The following is a 20,804-nucleotide window of genomic DNA, read 5'->3' as shown; positions in this document are numbered from 1 at the left end:
TGAAGTCAGCCTTTTTTACAAATATGTTATCGATAAACTATCAATATCGTCGATAAATATTGAACAAGAGAAAAATTCGATCAATTTTAAGCTATAGTCAATATTTTGTGCGTCAATAAATGATCAATGTATTCAATGAAATTCGATATTGAAAAAATTTCGATCAATTTTAATCTAAAGTCCAAAAGGGCTGCAAATATTTTATCAATAATTATCAATAGCTTCGATTAACTTTGAGAATTCGACAATTACGATCAATGTTAAGCTAAAGTTCTAATATTTTGCAAATACGTTATCGATAAACTATTAAACAGCTTCAATAAGTTTCGAGAATGAGAATTTATCAATTTTAATCTAAAATCCAAAAAGGTTGCAAAATTGCGATCGAAAAAAGTCAATAGCTTTGATAAATTTCGATAATGAGAACATATCAATAAATTTTAATCTAAACTCAACATTTTGTGCTTATATACTATCGATAAATGATCAATGCATTCGATACAATTCTAGAATGATAAAATTTAGATTTAATTTAATCTGAAGACCAAAAAGTTTGCAAATATGCTATCGAAAGATTATCAAACAGCTTCTATAAATTTCGAGATTGAGAACATTTTGATTAAATTTAATCGAAAGTCCAATTTTTTTTGGAAATATGTTAACGATAAATGATTGATATCTTCGATGAATTTCGAGAATGATCTAATTCATAGAAAACCCTAAAATTTCGTTAATTTTAAACTCATTTTACAAATACGTTATCGATAAATTATCGAAACCTTAAAAAAATTTCTATAAAATATATAAATTAAAGATATATGTATGTATCATTAAAAACTTTATGATTTGATCGTTACACCAATATATGATGGATAACGTCGATAATTGATCGATAAAATCGGCATATATTCGATATCATTCCGATCTTTTAGTTTAAATTCACTTCGGGGTCAATGGTTTCAGTTTCATTCCCTTTTTGCGGATCCTCTTTTTTATGGGAAATTTGAACAGCGAATCAAGCGATGACTAGTGGTGGTATGCCGCTACAGGGTATCAGGGTTAGCTCTGCTTTGTTCAAACTAAATAACACCCTTAAATAACCCCCCATTGAGAGCTCTCTCTCTCTCTCTCTCTGCCTCTGTGTATTCGAAACTCAATGAAACTGTCACGAACAGAGGACTTCGAAGGGTGGGGTGGGGTGGGGTGCTGGACACTGAAGTATCTTTTAAATGTATCCGAACACACACACACACATCGAACTTTCAGGCAAAAGTTTAACTAAAACTGAAGCTTTTTATTACGAAATCCAATTGCAAACAAAATCTAAAATTGCACTTTTCCTACTATGTAGCTAACCCCTCCCCCCCCTTGCCTCCCCGCCCTCTAACACTTTTCCAAGCCAGAGTTTCGAGTGGAAGGAAAAGAGAGTCCCTGGTCCTTGGTCCCTGGGTCTCTGGTGGAAGACTATTCAATGTCAGTTTACATACTTAAATTAAAATTCTGGACATGCGAAGTGGTTCACGGGGCGGGGGGAGTGATGGGGGCAATGTGTGTCCCAGGGGCAGGTTGCAACTTTGGAAAATGTCAAACCCGAGGTCCGAGATCTCCGCACTTGACAGTAAAATGGAGAACATTTTAAACAGAGAAGCAAAGGCACTCCTGCCTCCCTGCCTCTTCTCTTCCTGTAACCTGCAACTGCTACTCTTTCGGTTACGGATTCCCTTTCTCTGGTGCCCCCCGCGCCCACCCTTCCAGTGATAATCCTCTGTGCCCCTCCATCGAGTGTCATGTTTGGGTTCTCCTCCATTGTTCTGTGCAGCCTCTCCACCAGGTAGGCGACATATCATGTGGCAGCACCGAAAAATGTTTCCGTTTAAAAAATACCCACCTTTTCGGCCTTTTGGGGGCTCCGCTGTAATTAAAATAATCCCTTCAAAGAGCAGATTTTGATTTTTTAGCAAAATGTTTGATTTATTATGCAAAAATATTTTTCTCAACTTTAAATACCCGAAGAAACCTTTATATTTTTTTCGCGTGGATTTTTCTCATAGCCCAAGAATTTGTTGCACATCAGTTTATGTGATTTATATACGGGGGCATGCCCCAGTCGCGTCTCGTCTTTCAGTCTCTTCTCAACATCGTTGGCGGCACAAATCACGTCATTGAGTTGTTTTCATCAAAAGGGCAGGCATGCAGAAGACACAGAGAGACCCAAAAGAGAGACCCACAGAAAGATCCCTACCCCTACCCCTGCCCCTGCCCCAGCCCTGCCCAGCCCCTGCCCCATTCCCCCCTTTCTGCCTTGCCTTTCATTCATGGCCTTATGGTGGCTCCTTCTCTGGTTTATTTTTTGTTTTTTGCTGTGTGTATATTTTTATCCCAAAAACTATCGTCTCGAAGGCAGCCTGACAGGCGAACCGGACAACCGTCGACGTCTTTTGCAGCAGTTTTGTCCGGGAGTATCTGCGTATCTTCAGCGGCGGCTGTGGCTGTGGCTGTGGCATACAATTTTTATTTATTACTCATTCAGCTGCAAAATTGTTCCTTAATTGCCCATATCAGCTGAGAAATGAAATTTATTACCTGGCGTGTGTATATCGCGCACTGTCCAACAGTCCCCCCTCCCCCCCTCCCGGGCCGTCTCTGGCTGTCTGCCTGCCGCATCATTATCAGAGGCATGCCCCTCGCTGCACAGTCCTGAGCCACAGCATCATCGACATCATTAGTTTTGTGCGCCGTGCCGACAACGTTTTGTATATTTACTTAATATTGCATTGGTCCGAGACGAGACGAGACCCAGGTCCAGGTCCAGGCCCAGTCCATGACCATTTATCTCCGTGTAGAGCCCGAGACCGACCTTCTGTGATTTCTGATTTCTTATGCCAATTTACTTGGGGATCTGCCGTGGCAGAGGCTGCTCTACTTTGCGGCTCATCCCCATCATCATCATCATCATCATCGTCCAGCCAGCCAGCCAGCCATAGATCAAAAGACAGTTTGCTTTAGTTTTGCTCCTTCTCCATTCCCTCCATTCTGTTGTATAATTTTATTTTTATGTGCCTTTAGCCTTGACCAGGTCAACCGACAGTGCTGTGTTTTTGGGGTCGTCTTCCTGGAGCTTGACTCTTGGCTTTTGCTGCCTCCCTGCCGCCCCGAGGCAGGCATTGACTGACTGAACTTTAAGTTATTTCCGCGCTTTGGTTCTTTTATTGATTTGTCCTCTCTTTGATCTTCTGCCTGAGCTGCTCTCTGGCATGATTTCATTTTTTATGAACTTGAATTTTATTTTCGCCTGGCGTTGTTGCCCCTTTCTTGTGCCGCCTCATTTTGCGTAGCGTGGCAAGTAATTGCCGCAATTCAATTTGTTCATTTTTGCCTACGTGCCATGTGGCTTTATTGTTGTAGATTTTTCTACAGTCTACACCCAGCCCCATTATGTGGGGCAGACACGTTGAATTTCTGTGCAACTTTTGGCAGGAAATTGCTGGGAATAACAGTGGATTTGTGACCTTGAATGGGCATTTTTTTAAACGATTTTTAGGGAATTAAATTTGAATTTTTAAATTTAGATAAAAAATAAATATATTAAAAAATAAAAATAAAATGAAAACCTTCGGTTAAATTATTTTAAGTAAATTAAGCAAAAAAGAGAAATAAAAAAAAAATAAATAAAAAAAAGAGAAATAAAAAAAAAAAAAAAAGTAAAAAAAAAAATAAAAAAAAAAATAAAAAAACAATTTTATAAAGTAATACAAAAAAAAAATTAAAAAAAAAAAAAAAAAAAAAAAAAAAAAAAAAAAAAAAAAAAAAAAAAAAAAAAAAAAAAAAAAAAAAAAAAAAAAAAAAAAAAAAAAAAAAAAAAAAAAAAAAAATTAATAAAAAATAATATTTTTTAATAATATTTTATATATTGTTTATATTTTTGATTAAATAATAATTTAACAATTTTATTCTTTTAAATATCTGTAATATTTTTATAAAATAGCAGGAAATTCACGGTTGAATAAGCGTATGTTTGTCTGTTCGTAATGAATGTATCCTTTCGCTTAAGGCATTTTTTTTTCCCATTTATTTTGTTTGTAATATTTTTTTTTTCTACACTGAAAAAGAACCACTTTATGGCTTTCCTACTGCCTGCCATTCCATTAATCCAACCATCGAAAAATCCGCTAGAACTTTCAGTTTGAGACGCAATCTCCTCTCCACAATCTTTGACAGATTTCCACTAAATTTCCATTAGCCTCCGAAAACCAGGGCCAATTAACGTTGGGCGGGTGTGTGGAAAATCCGGCAGCTTGAGTGAGTTTTCTTTCGTTTACCCGCATTTCCTTTTCCCTGTCTTCGACATCTTTTGCCTGCATTTACCATCTTTCAGCTAGAAATAAACTTTTTGTCATTGCACTAATTAAGAATTGTTCTTCAGTCGGTCCCTGCCCGCCCTGCCATCTATCCGCTCCCGTTTTCCCGACATCAAAGCGGGCGATTTCCCCGCCCTAACCCTAACCCTTGGCCGGAAAATTTGCATAGCCTTCCGCCCCGCGCGCCATTCATTCAACTTAATCAAGTATTTAACACCAAAAAGTAAAACTGCGAAACCATTCATTGCTCATAAAAAATTAAAGTCTAATTGTACGCGAGCGGCAGGGAAAATGTGGGGGAAAATTGGTGGCGGAGCAAAAAGGGAATCCATGTCCTGGGCAACATTGTGTTTTTTGTTTTGTTTTCCTTTCGCACCGCCCCTAAAACGGAACGGAAAAACCCAGTACTCGAAAAAAATCGACTCTACAAAAGGAGTCGGTCGGGAGACGGGCCCCAGGACCCGGGACCCAGGACCCAGGACCAGGAGCTAACGTGCTGCGGCAGTGTGCTTTTTAATTAATTTAATTGCAATTTAATTACGCTTGCTATTTAATTAAACACATTGAACAAGCACAGAACAAGTTAGAGCGAGAGAGCCATAGGGAGTCGTGTCTGCTCGAGGGTCCTGCCACGAAACGCTCAATTGCATGTTGCCAAAAATTGTTTGAAGGGCCGGGAATAGTTATTTTTGTGGCTCAATTAGAACTGCCCCAAAAGTTGAATTGATTTGAAGAGGAAACCCTGAGAGGGTTTGCTCGGGGGGTTTTATTTGAAGGGAGCTTTCATGCACCCAGCGAAAAAAGAGAATCGAATATTTACCTTCGGGAGGGAAAATTGTAAAAAGTGAGACTTTGATTTAAAATCATTTATTTTCAACTATGAAAAAATATACACAAAAAAACAATACAAAAAAAAAAAAAAAAATAATAAACAAGAAAATAATTGTTTTTAAGTTTACTCTAAATTTATTTTGAAGTTTTTTATATTTTGAAAACAATTATTTAAAAATAATAATAATAAAAATTAAATACAAATATGAAAAGATATATATAAAAACAACTATACAAAAAAACAAAATATTACAAATAAAAATATAAAAAATAAAATAAAAATACACAAAAATACATATAAAATAAAAATAATAACATATAATGAAAAATTTTTCACAAAAGTTAAATAAAAATATAAAATGTAAAAAAAAAATATAAAAAAATATATTAAAAAAAGTACATACAAAAATTAAATTAATGACAAATTATGAAAAATAATTAATGAAAATTAAACGAAACTAGAAAAATTAAAACAAAAAATAAAAAAAAATTTTCCAAGAAATCCGTAAAAAAAAAATAAAAATATTGACAAATTATAACAAATAATAATATCAAAATCAATAATGGATCGTATTAAAAATATCTTTAAATAAATTTTCGTGTAAATATAATATAATTTTATTTAAGAACCGAATTTTTAATTTAAATGTGGATGTGTTTCCCTTTACTATTCGACTTTTCTCCGAGTGGAGATATAGTTTCCGTTTCGTTTTCGAGTGATGTTTGAATTGTCTTTGGGTTTAATTTTTTTCGTCGACAAACAGAATGTATCGCGGAAAACAAGTTCCTATATCATCCACTCTTTTATACGATCTATCCTTTGGGGGGTTTTTGTGATTTCTGTTGTTGTTTCTGTTGTGCTTTCTCTTTTGTGGTGGCGGCCAAAAGGTGTTTGTGGCCGCTTCCTGATGCTGCATCGCGTGATGTGCTCCCCATAGGCAAAGATAATTTGCAGGCTCCGTTGATAATTGACGATTAATTTAATAGAATGCCCAAGTTGGGAGTTGTTTCACTCTTCCGACTACGACTGCGACTACGACTGCAACTCCTTCTCTGAGTTGGACTGGGACTGGGAGTCCGACTCCGACTCCGAGCCATGGTCGGCTGTCGGCATGCTCAATTGTGCGAAGTTATTTCGCATTCAGCCGCAAAGTGGCACCAAAATGCTGTCGTCGCCTGTCGCCTGCCTGTCGTATAGTTCCCCTGGCTTGGCTGCTAGTTGGTTAGTTCTAAACAACTTGCCACATGCTTTGAGGCAGCCGTTGTGGCCTCTAGCTGTAGCTGGACTTGGCCTTACTTGGAGTTTATCTCATATTTCACATGCCGCCGCAATTACTGCCGACAGAGAGGAGCAGAAGCTACTTACCAGCCACCAGCCACCAGCCACCAGAATCCCCTAAACCCAACTCTAGTGTCAACTGGCAGCAGCAGCCTACACAAAGAGCAGAGCCCCCCAGTCCCCAGTCCCCAGTCACCGAGCCCCGTGTCCGCTGCCTTGAAATGTTTCATAAATACTTGAGCAACGCGGCAAACATTTTGCTTATAAATCAAAAAGTGACCACGACGGCGGCAACTTGCGGCATGGCATGGGATGGCCTCCCTCTCAGACCTCTCGGGCCGTCTCTGGGATCGTTGACAGGCGCTTATAAATCTTGTCGCGCACTTCTCGACCAGGTCCCCAGCTCTGACCGGGGCTGCTGCTCCTTCCCGGGGACAGGAGCTGCCTACGCCAGGGCCCCAGTACTCGTAGCACCGTACCATCGTACCATCGTACCATCGTACCACTTGTGCGTTTCATATAACCAATTACAGAAAACAGTAAGAGACAGCAGCAGCGGAATGGAGAGCGGTTGAGCGGTTGAGAGCTGCTGCTTTGGCCGGAGGATGAGCGGGAAATTCATCTTGTCCTTTATTCAATTTGTTGCAAAAGTCTTGTTGGGCTTTTTTTCCCGCCGAATACCCTTGCAGCCAGAGAGGGTATTGTGGCACTAAGTGGAAGTCTCGAAGCATTGAAAGGGGTTGTATTTTTGGGATGTATGGGAATCGAAGGGTTTATCGGAAAGAGATTAAGATTAATCTTTCCAAAACATTTTTAAATATTTTCTTATAATAATGGAATATTTCCCTACTATATTCGTCTAAAGTTAATTGTTTGTATAATTTAAACAAAATTTGGAAAAATTTTCTGTGGGTAAAACATCGATAAACCGATAAAATCTGCAAATAATCGACAGAATCCAGAAATAAATTTTAAAAGTCCATAAATTTTCGATAACATTATTGATTAAATATCGATAACATCGATATTTTGTTGATAACAACATAATTGTATATAGGGTAATATTTTATATTCAAATTGTTGATAGCAGCGATATATGCTCTATTCTTGATAAAAGGGGGCAAATTATTGTTGGCTATCCATAAATTCTCTATACAAAATTTATAAATGATCAATAACACCGATAAAGTATCGATAATATTTAATAATGCTTGCAAATGACGGATAGAATCTATAAATAAGATAAAAAAGTCCATAAAAATTCGATAAAATGTTCGATTAATTATCGATAACATCGATATATTTTTAATTTGAGCGATTTATGCTCTATTCTTGATAAAAGTGGTACAATATTGTTGTATATATATAATGGATCAATAACACCGATAAGTTATCGATAATATTTGATAGTTTTTGCAAATGATCGATAGCATCTACAAATAAGACAAAGAAGTCGGAAAATATTCGATATAACTATTGATTAATAACCGATAACATCGATATATTCTTGATAGCAGCGATATATGCGCTATATCTATAAATTCTCGATAAAAAGTCTATAAATGAACGATAACATTGGTATATTCTCGATTACATCGATATTTTCTTAGAAAAATCTATATATTATCGCTAAAATCGATTCTCGGTCATGGCATATTCCTCATGGTTGCAATGGTAGCTTTTCTTGTATCCTTTCACTTATGGGAATACCGATCAGCAGCATTTAACGAATGATTGGACATTTGTTGGGTTTTAAAGCATATATTCTATGTTGTGCAACAAAATATAAAGTATTTGCCTCATAATTCGCTGCATTTGAAGCCACAATATTTTGCTCCACTGCCTGTCAGGGCATTGATCTGTAGACTGTACCCCGCCTGCCCCGAGAGCCTTTCTCTGGCTCTTGTGTTGCTTGTATTTATGTTTTTTTGCGATATAAATTTCTCATTGCCAGCATCGGCAGCAGCCACTGATGGACGGCGACTGAGACAGAGACTTCAAGGGGGAAAGAATGGGAAACGATGGCTAAACAAATCGCATTCGAGTTGACATAACTCGCTGTCAATGTGTCGTCTGTGTGTCTCATAGTTGTTGCCACTGCCACTGGCTCTGCCTCTGCCTCAGCCTCATGGATGTTGCAGCAATTACACATTTCACAATTGTGCCACGCTAATGATGGGAGTCCCACGTCCAAAGCGCCGTTGACAACTGCCTGTAGATTTTTGTGACATTAGCCAATTGTACAATTGCGTGGAGTGGATTGTAGGATTGTAGGATTGTAGGATTCGAGTCGGTAGTCGGTAGTCGGCAGACGGGAGTGAAAGGCGGCCTAGGCCATACAGACTTCATTCGCTTGGATGGACTTGTTCCTCCTCCTGTTCTGCCTCGAGGGGGAGGCGGCCTGCCTGCCTGCCTCCGACTCGGACCCGGACTCGGAGTCCGACTCGGTTCCGACTTTGGGGTGATTGTGCTGTCCGGCTCATTGATATGCCCGTCGCTGCTAAATGTCAATTAATGTCATCAACTTAGTAGTTGGCTTTTCTTCTTTTTCCCTCTAGTCTTGCTAGTCTTTGTTGTTCCCCCTTTTCGCTTTTAATTGGCGTTTGCAACTGGTAGATCCAGCCTAGATTTTTCTAGAATTTTTGTGGGCGTTTCACACTGCTCTTGACTTCGGAGCGGGAGGTCTTGCTGCAAGTGAAAGTTGTTTGCTTTCTTGCCTCCTGCCATGCTGACACATTTACCAGCCATCTCTACTCTCTTCTCCATTGAAAAAGGCCTGTTCTAGTTAGAGCCTGGCCCGGTAGCTAATTAGAGCAGTCCCTGAATGCTGCGTGCTCCATGGGCCGGGCATAAATCAAACATCATCAGGTGACATGAGAGGCGGGAGGCAGGAGGCAGGAGGCATTGCATTTTGTGTTTGCTGTAATTAACAAGCAGCGCCAGCGATTAGGAAAGAGTTGCCAAAAAGAAACAGAGCGAGGGGTTCCATAACGACTGTAGAGATACCTGCCACAGAGGCCTAACAGCAGTGAGCCGTTCGCTTAGGGGAACATTTTTAAAGGGAATCAACAAAGAGTGGCTTAAAAGAGTTTTTTCTATGATTTTTTGGGCTTTCAATCGAAGTTTAAGCTTCAGCTGATGCCCTTTCCTTTGCTTTTAAAGGGTAAAGAGCGAAGGGTTCCAAACAGAGGCCTAACAGCAGTGAGCCGTTCACTTAGGGGAACATTTTTAAAGGGAATCAACGAGTGGGCTGATTTTGGTACGATTTTTCGGACTTTCAATCGAAATCGAAGCTCCATATACCTCTCCTCGTCTGCTGATGCCCTTTCCTCTGCTTTTAAAGGGTATGTGCCACATGAGATGAGCCATAGAGATACCCTACAAAGGAGGGGACCCCCCCCAAAACATCAGGGCCTGTGGAAATGTTGTGCAAATAGTCACAGAAAATGGTGCAAACGGCGCCGCGGGGCCTCAAGTCGGGGCGGGGTACAGGGGCTCCCACTTTCGCTGCACTCTGACCCCCCACCCCCCTCCCCAACTCTTGGCGACTCTTGGATTTTGGTTTTTCGTTTTTGGATGTCATATTTCTGCCCCCTCTGGAGCGGTGATGGAGGATACGGACGCTTCACGTAGCGAGATGTTGTTTGGCTTACACTAAACGACATGAGCATAAATCTCACTTACCTACAACTTGATTTACTTACTTCATGGCATGGCCATACATATATGAGGTCTCGTCTCACTCTCCCAGTGGGTCTTTGCTTCCCTCTCTCTTGCAGTGGGTCTTTGCCTCTATCTCTCCCTCTCCCAGTGGGTCTTTGCTGTTCTCTCTCTCCCTCTCGGACTCTCTTTTGTCTCCTTCTGTGGGACGTCATAACGAATGTGGCCCTGTCAACATTTCAACTTTGCGCCATTTATGTTGGTCAGTCGCCTGCAGAGCCAGAGCCAGAGCCTGAGCTTTAGCTCCAAGAAATCGTGGACACTGTAGGGGGATGGATGGATGTGTGTGTGTGGGTGCTTCACGTTTATTTTTGCATGTGGCAGACATTGCCCTGTGCAACGTGTAGGCGTACCATGGGGTTTTCTGCCATTATAAATATATTTCCTGTTTTATGGTGGTCCAGCTCTCTTTCTACTCTCTTATGATTCATTTGGCAATTTGGGGTCGTCTGACATTTGATATAAATGTGTGCTGAAGATGATGATGATGATGCTTAGACCTCAAAAGGGAACAGAGAGAGAGAGAGAGAGAGAGAGAGTGTCTGTATCTGCATCTGCATCTGCTTGAAATCTGTCAGCTTCTTTTGGCCATAAATTTGGAATTCCCTCGAATTGGTTTTGTGGTTCCAGGCCGCACCTTCATTTTGGAAGGGAGGCTATTAGTGCCACATCAGTAGGGGGGTGGAGGAGGGGGGTGTCGTCTGGTCAACAACCACCTGCAAAACCTGCAACACTTTTATCACCTCAAAACCAATTTAGAGCACCCACACACCACACAGCACAGAGAAACCACCTCCACCGCCACCTCCGACTCCAAAGTGGGGGCAAAAATGCAGTTGTTAAAAGTCTCTCTCACTCGTTGACATTGTTGCAACATTCAGTTGCATCCGTTGTTGCAACTGTCGCGCTGCTGTTGCTGTTGCTGCTGTTGCTGCTCCCCCTTTTTCGTGACTTTTGCTTTGGGGGTCATAAATTTTCGACCGCCGTGAGGGAGTGCTGCGAGGCGGTCTCCCGATGCCTGTTGTTGCAAGTGAATTATGTTGCACAGACAGCAGCAGCAGCGGCAGCGGCTTTCCCCTTGAGCTTTGTTTTAATTACGGAATGATATGACAGTCCCTTAAAATAATATCTACCCAAAAAATTAAATAAAAATAAAATAAATAATAATACAAAAATAATAATAAATAAAACAAAACAAATATTACAAAAATGATAAATAATAAAAAAGTAACAATAAATAAAACAAAATAACACAAAACTAAAAAATAAAAATTAATAACTACAAAAAAAAAATAAATAAATAAATGAAATAAATAAAAATAAAAAAATAAAATAAAAAAATGAATAAAAATAAATAAATATAAAATAAAATTAAAAAAAAAACACTTAAATAAATATAACTAAAATAAATAAAATTAACGAATAAAAAAAAAAAAATGATTAAATAAAAATGGGACAAATAAATATTAATCAAATAAATATATAATAAATAAAAATACATGAACAAATAAAAAAAATAAATAAAAATAATGCAACTAAATAAAAATAAATAAATAAAAAGAAAATAAAATTAAACTTCAAAAATACAAAAATAAGAAATAGGAAAAATATATTACAAAACCCCCTTAAAAGCAACCCCCTTCTAGCTAAAATTTCCTAAATCATGCACACGACATGTATTGTTATATTTTCGAGCATTCTCCCCAACATCAGGCGCTTGTTCGTCCCGATTTCTCCTCATGCAACATCGAAGGATTACCGAACCCCCCACAATCGATTTGGAATGCCCAGACAGACAATCGAAAACGCATCGAAATGCTCGATAATATTACATTTTCATTAGCCATCAGTCCGGGGCCCAGCCCCTTGGCTGCTTAATTAATTTTAGTTGATTGTTGCCACACGCGTGTGGCATGGCGTGGCATGGTGTGGCATGTGTAGTGTCCGTATGGAGTGTCCAATAACCGGGGCACATGTGCGCTTCCAAAAGGGATCCAAAATTCTCGAAGCGCCTTCCTGCTCTACGTTATCTGTCCCTCTGTCCGTCTGTCTGCCACAATTCGCTTTGCTTTGAAGCTCAGTGGAAGGCAGCAATGGAGTGGGGGCATGAAGCCTGCTCATCAACGGGTTTTCGCAAGCATATCAGTTTTCATAATTGGCACTGCCCCAGAGTTTGTCCTCCAATGGTTCTGGCTGTTGGATGTTGGCTGTTGGCTGTTGCTGCGCAAACATTTCATGTTCATGCTGCTTCCCACTCAAGTGGACATTTGAGGAGGCTCCTTTTCGGATCAGACTCTGTTCGTTTCCGTGCCTGCCCCCACCGCTCTACTGTCCATTGCCATGGCAATGTTGTTGATGTTTGTTGTTGCCTTTGTATCTCTGCTGATATGTGCAGCATCATCACCTCATTTAGATATGCGATATGCAAACGCTTTGGCTACGCTTTACGACTGCCGTGTGTTGCCACATCTCTGGGTCCTTCTCTGCCTCTGTATCTTCTTTTCTGTTCGTTGTCGTTGAACTTGACCCTGAGGCTAAGCCAATGAAGAACATGCGCCTTAAATGCCACAAAAACCACCTCACAGACTCAGACTCAGACGCAGACTCGGGCTCAGACTCGGACTCAGCCCCGGACATGAGGCTCTTCTGGAGCTCTTCCTCCTCTGCAACGTCTGGCCTTTGTGGTGGCAATGCATGGCACTCAATGAAATGAATTGGTTGACATTAGTAAGCATACGAGCTGCAAGTTTCAGGCCTGAAACTCTAAACGAGTCGCAGAGTCGCAGACTCCTCGAGTCCACCAGTCCCATGAGGTGTGAGGACTGTTCCGTGGGTCTGAGCTGCCTTTAAATGGGGTATATATGTCGGATTGTTTAAGCGAAAATTGAGATGGAGTCAGATCGCTTAAGTCGTCGCTCGTTCGCCGATAAGATACGGGAAATTGAATGTTCTCCGGTGCTGGCGCATCTGGCATCGTTATGTGGGAATGTGTGCTTATAAAGATACGGCAGATACGGGCTTAGTGCTACCACATGCACTGCAAATTAATCAGAATAATGGAAAATCAACACAAAATGGTAGCGTTTTCGAGTGGGGGAAACAAAGGGAGCCATCAGTAAAGGAAAGATACATCTTTTTGGGGCCCAGTAGGTTTTGAACTAGAGATTACAACTACTCTAGGGGTTCTCTTTACTCTCTCTACTTCTGGAGAGTGTGGCTGCCTCCTCGAACCTCAGTATATTCAGGGTGTTCCAAGATTTCTGGAGACGATTGGTATCTCCGTAACTATGAAATGGTCCAGGACCTCGGGCCATAAACGCAGAAGCTCTAGTACTATCAATCGACATAACGACATCGGCCATTCCTGGCTCCAATCTTCGAGTCGGAAGATGCAGAATCAGGCCCATACCATTCCCTCAGACCTCAGACCCCTATAGGAAGATATCATTTACTTCCCATAAGCCGTCCCTGACCACCCATCGATGGTCCAATTTGAGGTCTACCTTGATGGCCCGCATTTTCTTTGGATAAATCTTTGTAACTGAATTTTTTTCATGGACTTTTGTACACAACCTAATTGTAGCGTGTTTTCCGGTCTTCATTCCAAAATAAAAATTAAATTAAAAAAAAATAAAATAAAAAAACAGAAAAAAATTACAATTAAATAATATTAATATTATTAATAATAATAAATAAAATAAAAACAAAATAATAATAATAAATTAAATAAAAATAATAATAATTATAAATAAAATAATAAATTAAATAAAAATAAATTAATAATAATTATAAATTAAATAACAATACAAATAATAGAATAATAATAATAATAATATTAATAATAAGAACTATTATTCTTATTATTATTATTGTAATTCTGTAAGAATTAGTATTCTTATATTAAATAATAAAAATAATAAAATAATAATATTAAAATTAAGAATTTTTATTATTATTCTGATTATTATTACATATCTCCAAACGTAACAGAAGACAAACAATTTTTATATTTGTTTCCTGTCTGTGATCATTTGTGTTTCTAAAACAAAACAAAAAAATTTTACCCTTAAAAAAAAAACAAATTAATAATAATTTCTGCTACATCTATTACGATGCACTCTGGGCTTTTATACCCATAAAACCTCTTGATATCTATTATGGGAAAATATAAAACATCAAATATCTCTTCATCTGGAGCATTTCAATTATTTCCAAAATTCTGTCACTCAAAAATCGATTTATTTTTATAAAAACACATCAAAAAACTCTGCCAAATGCATTTCCCTTTTAAATACGGCCCATTTAAAACCGATTTAGGATGTAACACAAGTAGGTTTCATGCGACCAATTAACGAGGAATTTTTAGTTCATTTAAATTGGGTTCTCCATCTGTCATGGCCTATCAGAAGTGGTGACACTTCCCACAGCAGCTGCTGCTGCTCTCAGACGGAATTCATATCAATTTTCCCAGAGACCCATCCCGGCCCCAACACATTCCCGAACATATTCCACTTTCAGCGGCAACTAATTTCGCATGCCCCGGCACCATGAGCCGTGGAGGAGAGCACTTCAATCCCGGGCCTCCAGACAAGACAAAATGCATAATAATTTCCACTGAAAGAGTGGAAGGAGAGGGGAACGGTGGCTCTCAACCCAATTCCATAAAGCGAAAAATCTCAATGGGTTTCCTGGAGAGGGAGACGAGGAGGTAGTCCATGGCTCTCTCTCTCTGGCACTTGTCTAAAATGACATAATTTACGGCGTAGCGCAGTGCCGCAGTTACCGCCCACCCGAATGGCAGGGAAATTTTATAAATAATATTTCACTTGTATGAAAATTACCCCACACACACACAGACACACACACACACGACATGTGGAATATGCCACCAAAAACCCCAAGGCCTGGCACAAAAATACCATTTCTTGACTCTCCATCTCCATCGCCGTCTGTCTCTCTGTGTCTGCCTGCTCTTATTGCCAAATAAATTCGTGCAGCAATGAAAATGAAATGTGTAAAATATGTGTTGCACGGCTCTGAGCCGCAAGCAACAGCCTGAAGGAGGCCTTGCCCCAAACTTACGACAACTGGGCCTGCAGTCAGTCCGTCAGTCCAGGGGCAAAAGGCACTTCTATATGGTTTTTCACTTTTTTTTTTTTTATGGCTGCTATAAGAGTGACGGGAATGATGGGTATATGAGACGGACCTGGAAGTCGGAGAACTACGAGACAGGGGGTTAAAAATAAAGCTGGGGAATTTGCTACAGTACTGTACTTCGGAACTATCTCTCTGTTCATTGTTTTTAGATGAAAATAGCTAGAAAAAATATATATCTTGTGGTAGTATTTTTTTTAGTTATATTTATTCTAGGACTTGCTAAAAATTTCACGAGTTTTTGTATAGAAATTGGATAGATCTGAGTTTTATACATATTTATTATCCACCTATTTTTTTTTATTCTTATTAAAAATAGTTATATTTTTTTCAATGCATTTTTTTTAAATGAATTTTTGTTTAACTAATTTTTCTTTTATTATTATTTTTTTTTTTTAATTTAATTTATTTTTTAAATTTAATGAATTTTTTTTTACCATTTTTTCAGTTCAATAAAAATAAATTAAACTTAAAAAAAATAAACTTATTTTTAATAAGAATAAAATAATGCCTGTTCAATCAGTCAAGAAACATGTCGGGATTTTAGCATTACCAAATTTCGAATAGTTCGTGGCGTTTGATCTTTCTGTTTTAAAAGGCCTTTCACTTATGGGACATTTAGGCAGCGAATCCATATGATTCCTAGTGGTCCTCCAGTGGAATAGGGTCACCAAATGACAGGTTTTTCTTTACTTTTCATTATATGAGCAGAATTATAGCAATGATTCGAATAAATCGGAAACGTAAGTATCTTTTGTATCTGAATACTGGGTATCCTTTAGCCGATATACTCATTATGCAGCCTTCTCATTTGTTTCGGTTTCGGTCTCTGCTTGTTGATTGCAGTTGTAGATGTTTGTGTTTGTGTTTGTGCTGCCTGTGTCCATGCCACAATCCCAGATCCGCAGAACCCCATGCCCATTCCCACTCCCATTCCCATTTGCAGTTTCAGTTTCAGTTCCAGATGCGACTTCGGTCGCTCCCGTGGCCCGGGTTCGGCCTTAATTAACTGCTTATGAATCTGCATATGCAGAGGCAGTCCTCCACCGACTCGGCCTCTGTCTCTGCCCCCAACTCTGGCTCGGTTCCTGCCACTATCTGTAGACACCCGCGCTCTCTTTGTGTAGGTGCTGTAGGTTGTTGCAAACTACAAAAAAAAAAAAGAACAGAAAAGAAAACCAGAAAAGAGAAAACAGGATGCTCATTTAAATATTTAATGAAGTGCCTGTGTTGCTGCCTGCCGCTGCTGCTGCTGCTGCCTGCTGTTGGCTGTGGCAAGTAAGATCTAGGCTGCCAGCGGGCAGAGAGGCTAATCATGCCACTGCCTCATCTACATGGCCCACATGTAACAGTTTTTTCTTCCCTACTTTGCATACACTTTTAGTTTTCATCTTTTTTCGTTCCTCTTTTTTTGGGCACCTCTTGACCCATTTCCCTGGTCTCCATGTCTGGCTCTCTGGTCTCTCGGTTCGTTCTTTCTCTGGCAGGGCACGTCTTTAATTAGAAATTAATTGCAACAAAAATCAGTTGGAGATCTGAAAGAGAGAATCATGAGGCGCCTGCAGCGCATTGATGGACATGTGGCAGGACACAGAGAGACTCGCAGACAGGGCACTCGGTTTGTCTTGCAGCAAAGACCCCGGACTCTTGACACATGCCAAAACAGGCCACAAACTATGAGCCCGAGCCCGAGTTCCAGGGCTTCAGATCTTTTCTTTATGTCTGCCTGTTGGTCCTCTACCCTAACCTTGAAACGAAGGAGCTTAGTGACTTTTTAAAGGTGAATGCAGGGAAGAGAAGAAAGCGTTTTAGAGGCTTGGAAATATATACATAGTATATGCATTAAAATCAGATCAATTCCTGTTCCTATGGTAGTTTTTATTATTATTTTTTATCGATAAATTATCGATAGGGCCTATAACTACGATAAATTATCACTTAAACTGCTTTACTATGGATAAAATGGCTTAATAACCAACATATATCTATAAATAATCGATAATGTCGATAAATGATCTATAACATCGATAAATAATCGATAAACCATTTAGTTAAGAGTCTATAATCAATGAATATATTTCTTATAGTTGTTTTTTCGCATTTTTGTTATTGATAAATTATCGATATATTGATATATGATATCAATTGATATATTAATAAAATGGCATAACTCCCTATAAATAATCGATAATGTCGATAAATGATCGATCAAAAATTCATAAATAAATCTATAATTAATACCATAGTTGAATATTTTGTTATGGTAGTTTCTGTAGATTGATAGACGCGATAACTACGATAAATGAATTCTAGCACTTATTTACTATTGATAAAATGTCTCGATTACCGATATACATCTATAAATTATCGATAACCCCGATTAATAATCGAATAACTCGATAAAAGATCGATAAAATATTTACTAAATAATGAATAATCATAGATTAATATTTTTCTTATGGTGGTGTCTGTTAACATTTGTTATCGATAAATTATCGATAAGCTTATGACCTTGATAAATTATCGATCAAATGTATTCTCCATTGAGATCGACCTGTAATACCCGATATAAATCTATAAATAGTCATCAAAGTCGATAAATAATCGATACAATACTCATTTATAGATCGACAATCAATAAAGTATATAAATGATCGATTTTTTTCGATATTTAATCGTGAAAATTCACCGAATTGATCGCTTAAAACCCCCTCTTTTCGTGTCATTTGAACCGAAAGTATCCTTTTGCTTAGGGAAACCTTAAACAGCGCAGGAAACGTCTGTTTTTTCCATCTGGAAGTGTATTTAAAGCCTCGGCCCTTCGCCGAGAGACAGCATTTGTTTCTTTTGTGTGTGTTTTTTTGCTGTGGCTTGCATTACATGGACATGCCTTCATTTCATTTGGCAACACCTTTCAGTCAAGTCAAGTCAAGTCATGGTCTCGGGGAGTCTGGGGTCCCCCGGTCCATTGTCTCTTGGCTGGCGACCGCCTACACAGGCCTTGGGTGATTTTTGCTTAAATTTATATTTACTTTTTTTCGCGCTGTGCTGCGGCGGATGGACCTCATGTTGTTATCATGTGACATATGTGCATCAACGCCCCATGTTCGGGGCCACGGATCGGAGGGCCTGTCAACGCGACAAAGACAGACACCCAGTGGCAGGCAGGGGGCCCGGGACCCCAAAGATTTATGCTGACAACTCAGTGTTTGATTGGCAAATGGATTGGCTATGGGCTCGCCTGGATGGAAGGAAGGATGGAAGGAGCGGACGCAACGCGTCGTATGCGTAATTTGACAAGTCTTAAAGTTGCCCAGTGATTTAATGGTGGAAGGCATCGAGAAGTGGCAGCTTCCGCATGCCGCTAATTGGCAGACCGTGGGGGTAGGGGTGTGGGGGGGCAATTAACCTGCATTGCCCGACGGGTAGTTGAACCCCAAGTCAGGCTTTTGTTTTGTCTTTTTGGCCAATAAACTAATGAGCGACAAAATGCAAAAGCCACAAAGAGACAGAGAGAGAGAGAGAGACACAGGGAGAGATAGATGCTGAGACAGAGACGGGGGCATTCACACTTGGCATGCCATGTCGTCCTGGGCCTTAATTAGAAGGCACTACTGGCACTGCCACTGCCACTCCTGCCCTCGCAGTTGGCTTAGACGATGACGACAACTTGCAACTATGCACTATTAACCCTTTGTGCCTCATGTGGCTGCTACTGTCTGTGCATGCGGGTGTCCTCGGCAAATCTCATTTAGCAATTTAGCCGCACACCCACTCACATGCCCTCGGCCCTGGGCCCTGCCCTGCCCTGCCCTGCCCTGCCCTGCACTCACGTCCATCAGTCTCTCGTTTGCTCGTTTGCCTGCTCGCTCATTTAATTAACAGTCGCGCGCCACGCCATATAGAAGGAGGCTTCAGAGGCGCAACCTCCAAAGGAGGCTGGCCCCGAAACGGGTCTGGACCCGCGACGTGGCTCAGGGAAGTACTCTGCCAAAAAGGAGGCACCTATGACTTTAGGAACTTCCTCAGAATATACTACCCACATATTCCTATCAAATATATCTCCACCTTCTACCCAAGAGTATCTTTCGCTTCGGTTATCCCCGGCCCGACTTTTGGCTTCCTTTTTCTTTCTGTCTGGGTCTCCATCTTTGAGATGAGCAATGTGGCATGTTTTTAATTATGAATTATCATCGTATACTCCCTGACTGGCTGACTGACTGCCAGAGCTTGTTGCATTTAAATGACATAATTATGGCGCACAAAGAAACTCCCACACAATGTGGGCGGCGGCTGTTCAAAGAGATCTATCCATCCATCCATCCATCCATCCCGTAACGTAAATGAATATTTACCGAATCTCTGTTGTGCCGCAGACAACTTGAAAAACTTTATTTCTATTTATATTGTATGCGAATTTTTTTTTTTTTTGGTATTTTGCAACGGTGTGTGGCAGCCACTTAACTGCCATGGCCATGGGCCCTCTGGCCCTCCACCAGACTGCACTCGAATTTCGGTTGCCCCCCGCCCGCCGCCCACCGCCCCCCGCCCGGAAATATATGTATATTTCGGACAATTGAGAGCGTATTTGAGCGTTAAGGCGCATATTATGTGTGCAAATATCACAAGCAAACAAAAGAGAAAATAAATTTCTTTTATTTTGATTTTTATTTCAATTTTATTTGGAATTTTTATCGGGGCTTTTTTTTGTTTGTTGCAGAATTGAAGGGCACTTGTGGAAAGCCATTTTCATTATGAGTGGGTGGCCAGCCACCAAATAAAAATTATAATAAAAAAAAAAAATAGGCAAGCAAATTTTATATCGATTTGCGCCAACAATCCCCCACACACACACACACAGAGAGAGAGGAAATGGCCTAAACAAATAAAATGATGAGCGCCAATGAAGCGAATGCTAAAATGTTTGACTCTCCAGGGGAGAGAAGCCACCAGGAGAAATGGCAGTCCACTAAATGAAGAGACAGAGAGAGAGAGGGAATGAGAGCAGGGGGTGGGTGGGTGTGTGTGTTCAGTCATCAAGTACAGTGGACACTCGAACTAGAGGGATTCGTGAGATAAAGTAACTCAAAAGGGAAAAACATAGAATTCTTTAAGATTAATTCCACATATCGATAAATTATCGATTCCTGATTTTATACAAAAAAAATTCAAAAGCCACATATTTCGATAAATATATCGATTTTGTCGATAAATGATCGATACAATATCAATAAAACATCGAAAAATTATCGTCCACTGATTATATAAAAAATACGTGACTGCTTACTACGAAATCCACAAAACACAAGAAAATATCGACGCTTTCGATAATTTATCGATCCGATAAATCGTTATTTTTTACTAAAGTAAAAAATAATCCTTAAAACACAATAAAAATCGATGCTATCGATAATTTATCGATACAAAAATTCTTGATAGTTTGCTATAAAATCCACACCATC

The 20,804-nt window shown here is 39.6% G+C and overlaps 1 protein-coding gene across 9 annotated transcripts in view; it reads left to right on the top strand.

Moving 5' to 3' along the window:
- LOC108154760 (sterile alpha motif domain-containing protein 5-like) overlaps window positions 1–20,804 on the top strand; it is a 171,446-nt gene that overhangs the window by 48,453 nt on the left and 102,189 nt on the right. The gene's annotated exons all lie outside the window — the stretch shown is intronic.

The sequence above is a fragment of the Drosophila miranda genome, chromosome 2 (assembly GCF_003369915.1).
Source record: "Drosophila miranda strain MSH22 chromosome 2, D.miranda_PacBio2.1, whole genome shotgun sequence".
NCBI lineage: Eukaryota > Metazoa > Arthropoda > Insecta > Diptera > Drosophilidae > Drosophila > Drosophila miranda.
Note: the sequence above shows the minus strand (reverse complement) of the source record. Positions and strands in the feature narration are given on the sequence as shown.